The 13854-nt window shown below is 39.6% G+C and overlaps 1 long non-coding RNA gene across 1 annotated transcript in view; it reads left to right on the top strand.

Annotated features, from left to right (window-relative positions):
* Positions 1-314, top strand: part of LOC108785311 — a 2966-nt gene extending 2652 nt beyond the window's left edge. Inside the window, exon 3 of the long non-coding RNA XR_001941125.1 lies at positions 245-314. This is a non-coding gene — a long non-coding RNA (uncharacterized LOC108785311). The remainder of the gene's footprint in view (positions 1-244) is intronic.
* The last annotated feature ends 13540 nt before the right edge of the window (positions 315-13854 follow it).

Raw genomic sequence — 13854 nt, 5'->3', positions numbered from 1 at the left:
TATATATATATAATTTCTTTATTTTCCAACTGTACTTACCTCTTCTAGCAGGGGTGCAGTAATGAAGCAGACAGCCTGGCAACTGGTCATGTGGCCACCCACCCAGTTTCCTGATTTGAAGGGAAGCCTGGGAAGCCACAGCCACCCTCCCTCGCATCTTCCCACACACTGAGGACTGCGACTGTTATGTGATGAATGTAAGTGGCAAGTGCTTATGCGCTCTGTATCGCTGACCTGTTTACAGAGAGATCTTTGTGATCTCTCCACCGGCTCAGTGACTAAAAACATGGCTCCTGCTGTTGCAGTTTTGGTGTTGCACTCTGGGTGATTAAGGTGTGCCCAGGCACACCCTGCGCGCATGCCAATGGGTCTAACGTATCTGATTTGCAAAAGTAAAAGGTCAATCATTCCAGAATCCATAAGAATTACATTTATCTGAAGATTGATTGAATACCCTGAGAAGTTGAGAAATGTATTAACACAGCCCAGGATATATTCCACTGACTGACAGTGAATGCTCAAATTAAGGAGCTGGTGCTCAAATATTCACTTTGCTTGTAGCATTGCATATCTAACCTAAGGGAAACCATGATACTACTGCAATACCCTCATGACCATGGCAAAAATGGCATAAAATATTTGTGTGCTAAACAATGCCAAATATATTCCACTTATGGGCTATTGCAGCAGATTGTTTTAAAATTAAAAAATTAATCACTTTATTTTATATATTGCAAAACTAAAAGCAATTGTATAGACATTCAGTGGCCCGTCCATCAGTATTGCTTTATTAGGGCTTGAAAGATCATCACAAGTCTATGATTATGAGCATAAAACTTTCAGACCTAACTATCCACAGTCAGATGTGCAGACAACGAGAACTGCTCAAATGTTTGCTCTAAAAAGCTAACAAAAATAGAGGAGATTCATTAATTGCTGTACGACTATTAATAGGCTGCCCAGCTCAGCTCTACATGAATCTCTAATTGCATTTCAGTTTGTCAATGTCAATTTGTCATGTCAACCACATGTCATTCCATTTACCTGAGCCATATAAAAGGGATCATGCAAATTTAAAAATACAACAGAACTGCAAGACCATTAACAGTTTTACAGGAGGAAGATCAGGTCATGATGGAAAGACCCAGAGAACCATGGCTACCAAGTCATGTAGCTTTGAATTACATGTTCTCAGATCTTCTCTGGTGCACAGTAAGGGTGGTGGTGAATATGGAAAGACAGATGGGCTGTAGATGGGCTGGAATGTGGAAACACATTGAAGTAAGGAAAAAGCAATGTCCGTTTTACAAGATCCGGTCGAGTAGTGAAGCTGTCTTGATTTATAAACATGCGCTATATTGTGTTTGGCAATTACGCTTTCTCTATCTGGTTTTCTCATTTGTTGTATATACTTTTGAAAGCAGAAAACTGTATCATGCTTTGGTGAACACTTGGTGGCCCTATAGCAGGGTGTGTTCAACACTGATGTTTGTAGTTTTTGGTTAGGGGTGGGCTATAATTATGTTAGCTCAGTTAGCTATTGAATAGACTGGATAAACCAAGCATGTCTCCTATGCATGAATCCAGATGGCAAGCACATTAAATACCACAGACTTCTTTCATATAGCAGAATGGAAACTTTGTCTCATTATGGCTCAGGGGACAGCATATTTTGCCATTGATTCAGTCACTTTGTAAACAAATAATTCCTTTTTGCTATACAATATACATTTAGTGATGCATTATTAAGCATTCTACAACCTTATGTTTTGATTCAAAATATAAATACATAAATTAAACAATATTGCAGCAGCTTTGGTGGTTAGTCTATAATCAGTCAATTATGAGACTGTGATGAGGGGAATTAGAGCACAAAATCAATACTATAGTGCTCTTACATGACCTGAATCAGAAATCCCTGAAGGCATCAGTCAGAATCCTTCAGCTTTTACAATGTTAATGCATTGTTGCATAGTATTTTCACAGATCTAGCAACCAAGAAAAGTGATATATAAACCTAAAATCAATGAAACAGCAGCTGGTTATATATAATGCACGTACTGTCCTGTCCTATTGTTATGCCATAATTAAACAGCACAACCTATACTTTTGTGGCACCTACTGATGAGAGTACAATAAAGTGTATGTATAGCCAAGACTTTGTTTTTTAGTTTTGGAAAGAGTCAGGAAGGGTTAGAACTAGAGGTGCACCAAAATGGAATTTTGAGACCGAAACCGAAAATAAATCATTTGTCAGGCCAAAACCGAAAAATAAATGTTTCTAACCTTTTTTTAAAAAAAAATGTAATATTTTATTTGTATTTATTTTGTTACTTTATCCTACAGGCTCTGGAAAAACATCAGGTGTTTAAACAGATATTTCCCTTTTGATATAGAAAAAGACATTAAGGACACAGGGTCCTTAATCCCTTTTTCTGCAGACCCTGTTATGTTGCTAACCATTCATAACCTGTGGATATAGAGTTACTATGCCCACAATCATAATTGAACAGGAAGTGATGTATAGCAAACTAGGAATGCACTGCATTTTCGGCCAAAGAATTGTTCTTTCTGCATTTTGCCCAAAAGTAAAATTTTCGGACGATATATTTTGTCAGCCGAAATTTCAGTGCATCCCTAGTGTCCTAGGCAGATTCACTCTCTCAATTTGCCCATTTGACCTTTGTCACAGAGACAGATGTCACCAGAACAAGAGTAAGGAAAGGGCTTCCCCTCATTTTGTAGAGATTAATTCTCACTTCCTGTTGCATTTCTGGGACAGAAAGGGAGGGGAAATTTCCGCAAGTGGACACATACAGCAATAAATAATCGACATGGGTTTAGGCCTTCCCTACTCTAACAAGAACTAAAACAAATGTTGTGGCTATACATACACTTCAAAATCAACCTGTGCATGCATGTGGAACCAGGTATAAAATGTCCACGCATGCTTAATTGACAGTTCAGCTGAAACTCTGCAGCTGAACTGTGAAATACTGGAGCTGTAGGAGTGGGAGAAAACCATACACCTGTTTATTAAATATGAAGGGAGAGGTTCACCAGGTTCAAGATTGAGGCTAGGTTCACATCTAGGCAATTTATCGCACGTTTTGAGAAGCGCGATATATCGCGCAAAACACAGATTCACAATGGAGGCTGTTCAAACCTTTGCGCTTCGTCGCATGGACAAAATTGCCTGTTGTCCAAAAAGGTACAGGAGATATTTTTTGGGCGGTTATCATGCAGTTTGGGTCCAAAAGACATCTCTATGCATTGAAAACCGTGCGGTTTTCAAAGAACAGTCACGCAAACGAAAACGCACGCCAACCGTGCGAAAACCGCTCACCAGCTCAGTCGCCTAGGTGTGAACCTAGCCTCAAGATGGAATGCACTGATCTGCAAAAGTGATATCTGTAACCTTTTTAAGGTTCACTATTTTTACTTTTTTGGTGATAGTCAAAAGCCTTCCACATATAGACTTGCATGCTCTCCTACCCAAGCCTTGTCTTCCTGACATTTTTTACAGCTAGCAGTGAAGAAGTTTTTTTTTTAATATGAAATAATAGCAATGTAGATGCATATGCTCCTGGTCCCATAGGTGTAACAAATTCGCCTTTTTCTTCACCATTTTTTCCTGAGGGTCGGGAATGGATTGTCACAGGAAAAATCTAGCAAAGTTAGACAGGGTGTGTTTGTCAGCAAATAGTAAACAAAACTAGAAGTCATATCTACAGTTAGGAGATTTTGGGCTAGATTTTGGCTTATTTTTTGAACAGAGCAATGTATTAGGCTGTATGGGTTATTTTTACTGCATTTATTATTTTATCATGGGATGTACAGAAAAGCAGGGCAACAGAAGAAGTGGGGGAGTGCACCATCTGTTTTACTTTGACTAAAGCCATAAAGGAAGCTGTGCCCACTGGCAGTCTGCTGCCATGTGGCTTACCCAAAATGCCGGCAGTTACTGGGACCAAGTGAGACAAAGGTCACTTTCCTCTTCTGTTGAATTCCTTTGCTGTTGCCTAGGAATGATAAGGAGAAGGATAGTCACAGTAAATGGATAAATAAAGTGAATCAAAAAGATACATAGAGATACAAGGCTGGGTCTCATTGCAAAGATGAACACAAGTGGATGGGGGGGTCGCGACTAAGACTCTGAATCCCCGGCCAGGGCTGCTATCAGGGGGGTACTAACTTATTTTTTAACCCCTTAACGACCAGTGGCATCGGGCCCCTTTAAACAGACTCCCAAGGACTCTGTTTAAACTTGTAAAGCCGACTGTCAGCTTTACACTAGAAGCGATTCTGCTGGCTCAGCTGCCACCAAATCGCTTCTGCAGGCCGGTAAACGCTCCCCCCCCCAACACCCCCCGCCGTGTTTCCCGGGCTCCACTGTCCCTCCTGCGGGCCCGGAACTGGCTTCCCTGGTGTCAGGGGGCAGCATGGGAGGAGATCGGCGAACATCCGTTCACCGATCTCCTCCCCATACTATGGGACCGGGACCGATGCAGATTACATCACTTCTGGTCCCATAGTTGTCAGTGCTGAGCTCCTGAAGCCCAGCAGCAATAAGCTATTGAAGTGCAATCTGCACAGCAATAAGCTATTGAAGTGCAATCTGCACTTGTAAAGGTGATACTAGGGGTCTTTTGGACCCCCAGTATCACCTTAAAGAGTACCTGTCACCACCACTGTGCTATCACATGGGGGGATTGTAAGCCCCCCTATGCGATAGGAAAAACAAAAACAAAACAAAAAATGTTAAGATTAATATTAAATAAGTGTAAAAATAGTACAAAAACTGTTTTAAAGTCCCCTGCCCCCGTGAGCATGCGCGTCTTCACGTAAACACGAGTTGGAGGTGCCTACGTATGAAAACGGCGATCGCGCTACACAAGTTGGGTATCGCCATGCACGCCGAAGTGAGAGCAATAATTCTATGGCCAATATTTACATGTATCTCTAAACTGATGACCTGTGGGGGCTTTTAAAGCGTCGTCTATGGACTTTTTGGGAAACTGAATTTTGTCGCAGTTTCACTGGCGCACGCAATTTTTAACCTGGGCATGTTGGGTATCTATTTACTCGTTGTAACCTCATATTTTATATTTTATTTTTAAAATGGCTATTTTATTGTGTTTTGGAGCATTTAAGTGCATTTATCAGTAAGTTTGGGGTTTGATAAGAGTTGCGCTAATGTTGTGCAACACAAAAATTTGCAACTGCCACCATTTTATTCCATAGGGTTTTGGCGTTCAGGAAATATATAATGTTTGAGTAATTTTCAGGCCTAAAATGTGGATTATAACATATACACACAAAATGAAAAAGGCTTCAGTCATGAAGAGGTTAATATTAATTTTCAGTCTAATGCCATATATTTTCCACATTTCCTTCTACATTCACACAATGTGTAGTGTGTTTGGTGTTAAACAGGTTAAAAACTCATTAGTTAACAGAAACAGAAGCTCTAGCTTACAAGAACATCTGTTGACAATTAGGGTATGCTAGGGATAACGTTTTCTTTTTTACTACAACACATTTAAATGAGTATTACATTGTAATTTGTATCTCAAAAACAATTTGACATAAATAAATGTATTTGAGTTAGAAAATATGTCATAGATTTCAATAGGGTACATTAAAGGAATTGAGTATAATAGGTTTCATGTTAGATTTTGGAGGGAAGATCTGACACATCTATTTCTGTAGTGACATTCTCAAATCAGAGTGTTGCGTTACATTCATTAATTATTTTATTAGGAAGTTTATTATCTGGCGAAATAAAAAGAGGAGAGTAAAGATGTGTGATATACTAAGTGTGATATACTTGTTAGATGAATGGATTAAAATAAGAAACTTATTGAAATTGGTTTAATCAATCATTTTCAGGAAGGGAAATGTTAAAATGTGTACTAATAAAACGAATTATGTTATTAGGGTAATATTTCTATAGGGATTATTTATTAATGAGAAAGACCATGGGAGAATTGATTTCTATACTTTTGTTTGTTCAGTTTGGGAAAGCAAAGGAGCAAAATATATGAAATCTATGTGAAAATATACATTATTTTGGTTGTGTTTAAAAAGCCATAGTCCTATATGTTTTAAAGTTACATTCCAATGTGTTGAAGGGTGATATGAATATCCATATCCCCATCTTCTTATTTTGCTGGTCAGGTAGGCTTCACAAAAAGATTTATAATTTTACTGCTCTATATTGCAGGAGACTACTAGATCTGTACACATTCCTGCACACATTCCTGCACAGACACACAAATGAGCTGAATCACAAAGGAACTTTTTTTACAAGAATTTTACTTTACCTTTTACATAAATATTCTAAAATCTTTATTATATTATTATTGTTATTAAACACATTTTTGTATCTCTTCAAGTTTATGAGGTACCAACAAGTGACATTTAACAGGCAGATACAGAGAGAGAGACACAGATACAGAGAGAGAGAGAGCGCAGATACAGAGAGAGAGAGAGAGAGAGCGCTGATCCAGAGAGAGCGAGAGCAGATACAGAGATAGTGCTGATACAGAGAGGGCTAGTGCGCAAATACAGAGAGAAAGAGCACAGATACCGAGAGAAAGAGTGGGAATACAGAGAGAGAGAACGCAAATACAGAGGGAGATATAGCACAGATACAGAGAGAGATAATGCAGATACAAAGAAAGAGAATGTGCAGATACAGAGATTTTCCCCCACCTGGTGACTGTTAGATCAAGATCTTAATCTCCACCAGGGCAGTGGAGGAACATAGGAGTCATCCTGCTCCTACCTTCTGCAAGCCCCTGGGATCGACGCGCTGTAAAACGCCCAGCAAGTGAAATCCCATACTTTCCTATAGGCAAGGTTCCCACCTGGGCGTATTTCAGCGCGTAGGAACGCGCTGGAAAATGCCCTACGCCCAAAGAAGTACAGGAGCTTCTTTGGGGCGTTTTTCCACGCGTTGCCATTGATATTCCCGAGTGTGGATCGGGGTTAACAAAGCGGTAACTATAAATGTATTTGAGTTAGAAAATATGTCATAGATTTCAATAGGGTACATTAAAGGAATTGAGTATAATAGGTTTCATGTTAGATTTTGGAGGGAAGATCTGACACATCTATTTCTGTAGTGACATTCTCAAATCAGAGTGTTGCGTTACATTCATTAATTATTTTATTAGGAAGTTTATTATCTGGCGAAATAAAAAGAGGAGAGTAAAGATGTGTGATATACTAAGTGTGATATACTTGTTAGATGAATGGATTAAAATAAGAAACTTATTGAAATTGGTTTAATCAATCATTTTCAGGAAGGGAAATGTTAAAATGTGTACTAATAAAACGAATTATGTTATTAGGGTAATATTTCTATAGGGATTATTTATTAATGAGAAAGACCATGGGAGAATTGATTTCTATACTTTTGTTTGTTCAGTTTGGGAAAGCAAAGGAGCAAAATATATGAAATCTATGTGAAAATATACATTATTTTGGTTGTGTTTAAAAAGCCATAGTCCTATATGTTTTAAAGTTACATTCCAATGTGTTGAAGGGTGATATGAATATCCATATCCCCATCTTCTTATTTTGCTGGTCAGGTAGGCTTCACAAAAAGATTTATAATTTTACTGCTCTATATTGCAGGAGACTACTAGATCTGTACACATTCCTGCACACATTCCTGCACAGACACACAAATGAGCTGAATCACAAAGGAACTTTTTTTACAAGAATTTTACTTTACCTTTTACATAAATATTCTAAAATCTTTATTATATTATTATTGTTATTAAACACATTTTTGTATCTCTTCAAGTTTATGAGGTACCAACAAGTGACATTTAACAGGCAGATACAGAGAGAGAGACACAGATACAGAGAGAGAGAGAGCGCAGATACAGAGAGAGAGAGAGAGAGAGCGCTGATCCAGAGAGAGCGAGAGCAGATACAGAGATAGTGCTGATACAGAGAGGGCTAGTGCGCAAATACAGAGAGAAAGAGCACAGATACCGAGAGAAAGAGTGGGAATACAGAGAGAGAGAACGCAAATACAGAGGGAGATATAGCACAGATACAGAGAGAGATAATGCAGATACAAAGAAAGAGAATGTGCAGATACAGAGATTTTCCCCCACCTGGTGACTGTTAGATCAAGATCTTAATCTCCACCAGGGCAGTGGAGGAACATAGGAGTCATCCTGCTCCTACCTTCTGCAAGCCCCTGGGATCGACGCGCTGTAAAACGCCCAGCAAGTGAAATCCCATACTTTCCTATAGGCAAGGTTCCCACCTGGGCGTATTTCAGCGCGTAGGAACGCGCTGGAAAATGCCCTACGCCCAAAGAAGTACAGGAGCTTCTTTGGGGCGTTTTTCCACGCGTTGCCATTGATATTCCCGAGTGTGGATCGGGGTTAACAAAGCGGTAACCCCGAGCCTCACTCGGTGTTACAGCATACAGGTCTTACCTTGTTCGCGATCCCCGCTGTGTACTCCGGCGGCTGCCGACTTCCGGGTTCTGTCCCTTGCGAGCAGCCTAGTCGCAGGTGGGCTGAGCCAGCGGGAAGTTAAAAAGTGAAAAAAATAAATTTTGGAAAATAAAGAAAAAAACAAAAAAAAATCATACCGCCAGTGAAACACACGTTTCACGGAACAGAAAAACGTGAAAAAAACGAGCTGAAAAACGAGCTGAAAAAATACGCTCAGGTGTGAACCCAGCCTAAGCCATGCACACAGCACTGTTTTTGCAAAAAAGAGCTGCATCATTCCAGCGGGAGCTGAGCTGGAGACAGGCAGAGGTGGCAGCAGGGGACAGGCAGAGTAAAGACAGGAGTACCCAGCGGCTGATCCTCTGGCTGCTCCGGCAGGTAATCCGGTAGCAATTTGCTGGCTGATTTATGGGGTGGGTGCACAATCTGATTATTGAGTTTCTTGATTGCTTTAAAAAAATATATAGCGTGAGCACAATTAATTTAATACCGTAGTGCTTATGGTTGTGAAGTGGGTGTGAATTTCATAGGGATAGGAAAGCCCAACTCTCACCCCTGTGCCCAAATTCCAGGTGATCTTCTCGGGTGATCCAGCTGGTGGGTGGGTGCACAATCCAATGATTGATCTGTTTGATTTCTGTAAAAAATAAGTAGCGTGAGCACAGGTAATTTAATACCTTCATGCTCATGGGTTGTGAATTTCTGAGAGATAGGAAAGCCCATCTCTTACCCCTGTACCCAAATTCCTGCAATTGCAGCACAAATATTACAGAAATGTGTATGCAGTGTGCATCATGACATCACCTTCCCAGCTGCATGCCTCAAAACATGCCCAAGGACTCATAAGGATAGATTGTGTTTTATGTGACAGAAAATTTAAAAATCCTCCATTGCTGCACAGAAAAATAAGAACTGAAACAATCAGAAGCACATCAGAAGACAGGTCAGCGTCTGCTTTTAAAATAGATTTTATTTAGACATATTTTGTTGCTAACACACCTTTGTTTTACTTTGATACAAAGGTGGAAATAAGCTAGCCATACACAGAGTGAATTTGTGCCAGTTCTTAACGAATCGGCTGAAATTTGCATAGTGGGTGGCCTTGTCGGCACCCTTCCATCCAACGTCCTTCAATCAGAAAATAAAACGATCGGGGTGTAAAATCCTTGGCCAAAGAGTGACTGCAGCCAATCAGTACAGGCATAATGCAAGAGATTCAGGTCATCCAGATCCTTCTGGACTGATATCCATTGATACTTTTTAACGCTTCCACGTTTATGCCATACTTATGCCACGCTTACCACGCTTCTTATTCTAGAGGTGCTATCGTTTTAAATGATCCCACTGTTATGCTCTCCTGCAGGTGGGTCCAGGTCAGCAGCCAGGGAAGGTACCTTTTAATGCATTGCACCATTTATGCCATTAGTTTTGTTATAGCTAATATCTATGTACCCCCTCTCTTTTTACTATAGAGGTTTTAAAACTCCTGGCATAATTTATGGCTGACAATATTTGCCATCTTATGCTAGATGTTGTTATCTTGTTGGAAAAAATGTGGCATGTGATATTTTGGGCTTGGTTAACCACTGACATATACTGTACATTCCACCAACCAGAAGTATACGTGTCACTCAAAACACATATTGCCACCGTGCCCTAATTGGGGTGATTCGTTAAATTTAGTTCTGCTGGACTGTATCCAGTCTGTTTGAGTTAGCAGCTCTTACTCCTACACCTTTTCCCATTGGATGGGCATGCATCAGGGTTGCCCCCCTGCCCTTTTCTGTTTGATAAAGCAATTGAGCAGATTAGTGCTCTTATTAGACAGTCTAGACAGTAGTGGGCTTTGTCCAAGGTACACAAGTGGATAACATTGCACTATATGCCAATTAAACCTTGCCTCACTATCTAGTGCTGTGTCTATTATTTGCAGCTTTGGACATTACTATGGCTTATTGGTCACTCTTTTACCTATAGACCCACTGCTACAATCTCTGGAAAAATCCATGTCTCATATCCAGATTGTCACAGAGTTGAAATATTTAGGCATCCATTTCTCTTAACATTTCTCCCTTTTCTACAAAAGTTTAGAAGTAAATGTACTGTCTGGTGTAAGCTCCCATTATCCATTGTTGGCAGAGCCAATCTCCTGAAAATGCTGTGGATGCCACAGGTATTATACATATTTCACAAGTCCCCCTGTTGGATCCCTTTGAGCTATTTTAAGAAATTCAGCTGAGTATTGAGACCTTATTTGGGAGGAAAGGGCTCATAGAATTAACCTACTGACCCAACAATACCCAAACAACATGGGAGGCTCTCCAAATCAAGCCCTGTATTTATTTTTATCTCTCCCAATTGCAACATATGCAGGACTGGAAGGAGGTAACTGCTAGTCCTCCTCGCATCAAATTTTCTCCTAATATTTACAGGGTAATGACCCAATACTTAAGTTGAAAACTGATAACTATGTTAAAGCATATGCCAGATGCCCTACTCTGTACCTATTAGGTACAGTGTGGAATGGAGTAAAGTGGTAGAATGCAGTGAAGAAACACCTTGGTTCAGGTGACTAACACTAGTGGTCTGATCTCATATCTTTATTCACAACTACTTTTAAATACCTGACTAAATTCCCCGAAGGGAGTAAATACAGGTGGGAACAACATCTTAGCCACATTTTAGATGATCAATGGGAAGACATTATCAGCATGACCACTAAGATGTCACTAAGGTATCTCTGTTCATTTTTCATAGGACATACCGCATGCCCCTGTTTTTGTTTAAAATTGGGTTGTATGTAGATTCTGACTGCAGTAAGCATGGGAGGGTAATCTTATTCACCTTTTGTGGAAATGGTCAAAAAGTCACTGATATTGGAACAATGTGTTCTCTACGCTAAATATTGTCTTTGGACTTTCCTTTGAGTGCAGCCCACTTACAGGGATACTTGGTTACCTGGACATATCTATTACTGTATATATATAATTATAGCTAGCTTCATATGTGGGTCTCCCCATGTCCCCGTACAATAATAGACTGGCTGTGAGAGATGTGTTACATTCTTTTCTTCAAAAAATGTATATATGCTAATTGGGGCTGCCTGTAAAACATTGAGAAACTGTGGTTATCCTGGCTTGAAAGGGTATAACATTTTCTGTGACCTAGCCCCTACCCTGCTGCTATTCCCATCTGGCTATCAAATCTGTAAAAGCACCACCTACCTATCTTCCCCTTAAGTTGTAACATACAGTGTGAAAATTATCGGTAAGCAAAATTTTGAAGAACAGTGTTTATTGCATATTAATATACAAGAATTGATCATGTTATTTGCAGAGCCTTAGTGAATACATCTTTGCAGCGCTTACTTGCAATTTGCTGAATATTTATCTTTTTTGTACCAAATACCATGTATTTTAACTTTGTGACAATTTTTTTATTCATGTTGATCGTACTTGATTGTTCATGTTGCATTTTTCCCTGTTCTGTCATTTTCTCTTTGTTAGAAATGTAAAAAAAAGTCAACAAACTATTCTATGAAAAAAAGAAAAAAAACAATAAAAATAAAACTTTGCTATTTGCCTCTAGTAACTTTGGTTTGGTCCCAAAATTGCTATTTAAAAATGTCCTGCTGCTGGCCTTCTTTCCAATGAGGTGTTCACTTGCATGCTAGAAAAGTATGGAACAAAAAAGTATGGAACAAATAAAAGCCCTGAAAGATTGAGGACATCTAGTGCTAGAAAAAAGTATTGTGAGGGACAGAACTGAGTATTGCAGTCAAACACCACATGCAAATATTTATTAGCAATTATTATGATGGACTATTCAGTTTTTGGTCCTTTTAAAAATGAGAGTTCTCTAAGGAAATTAAACCATTTTGTTTTATTCTACTGCATTGTTTCCAATGTGTTGTCATGCGGTCCTATACTCTCATAGTGTCAGGGATCTGAACATCTCCAGGTGGCACTGGAGCAGATCCGGCAGTTCCAGTGCTCCCCTGCAGGAGTCTCCAGCCAGTGGCTGTCAGGGACCTGGGCGCCTCCAGGTGGCACTGTGACTCTGGAACCAGATCCTGCACTTCCAGGGCTCACCTGCAGGTGTCAGCAATCTTGCAGGAATCATGTGTCGTTGTCCTGATTGCTGTAAATTGTCAAAATGTGATTGGTTGCTTGGGTTATGTAAAAAAAAAAAAAAAAGAATAACGACAACCTAAATATAAAAGGCATGCAGATTTTCTTTAAATTTTTGCCCTACAGTAGATCGTGCTGTCTTTGTAGCATTCTTCAACTTTAAGAAATCTTTCATCCTTACAAGAAAATGCATTTTCTAAAGAAAAAAAACATTATGGGTAGATATCAGAAGGAATCCAGACTTTCTTTATTTTATAATTTCATCAATGTCTTAAAAGAGCTCTAAAAATGGCTGTTCCCATTGTTATCTCGCAAGGTTGTCACTGATTCTTTTTATCAAGTGTTAACAATGCTTAATAAAAGGTTTGTTGCCAGGAAGGATTTCTACCATGTTCCCTGTAGAGTTGACAGGATTTCAGCAGCACGTTGAAAATGACAGCACAGCATCTTGCCTCAGCATGCCTGTTTAGTGAAGAAATGTTAATTCTTTCTATGGAGATGCTCAATAGACTGCTGTCACAGCAGAGAAAAAGCAACTACTGTCTTGGATGGCATTGTTATTGATTGTAAGCGAAGTAGTTTTACTACTAAAGGGTCGAAAATATATTTTCTGTAGGTTGATGTAGCAAAAAATGCAAGTTCCTGGTGCCAAAGGAATTACATTTTGGTATGGACACTTGAATTAGTGCAATTTTTTCATCAGTTTCTCATTTGATGTTTTGTCCTGAGTTACTATAGGACTCTGGCATATGCTGAAAAAAGTGTTTGTGCCACTAACTGACAATTAAGCTTGATGTCTGTGCATGCCTATTTAAGAGAGTCATTGTATGGAACCCGTTATATTAGTGAACATTTCTGCTTCGACAAGGTACATGCACGTTCAGTAATTGGAGAGACTGGAGAATAGAGTTATAATTTGAAGCAATAATTATATGAAATGTTATCATTTTAATTTAGACGTGACAATGAACTCCTGACTGCACAATCACAAGCGTTCACAATCCCAGCCAGCTCAAGCTGAGTCTGCAGTGCCCCCTAGTATTAGTGATAAGTGTACCATGCTGTTTACTGAACCCAGCGGGTGATCCTCAAACCCTGGACATAGCACCCTAAGTCTATGGAAATGGGTTGAGGTGGACCAATGGCAACAAAATGGACCCTTATCCTGGTGTGCCTCCCCTCCTGAACCATACCAGGCCACATGCATAGCCCCCTATGGCAAGGCAACTACTCCCCAT

Source organism: Nanorana parkeri, unplaced genomic scaffold (genome assembly GCF_000935625.1).
Source record: "Nanorana parkeri isolate BGI_ZX_2015 unplaced genomic scaffold, ASM93562v1 scaffold154, whole genome shotgun sequence".
Classification (NCBI taxonomy): domain Eukaryota; kingdom Metazoa; phylum Chordata; class Amphibia; order Anura; family Dicroglossidae; genus Nanorana; species Nanorana parkeri.
This window is presented reverse-complemented; position numbering and strand designations above follow the sequence as displayed.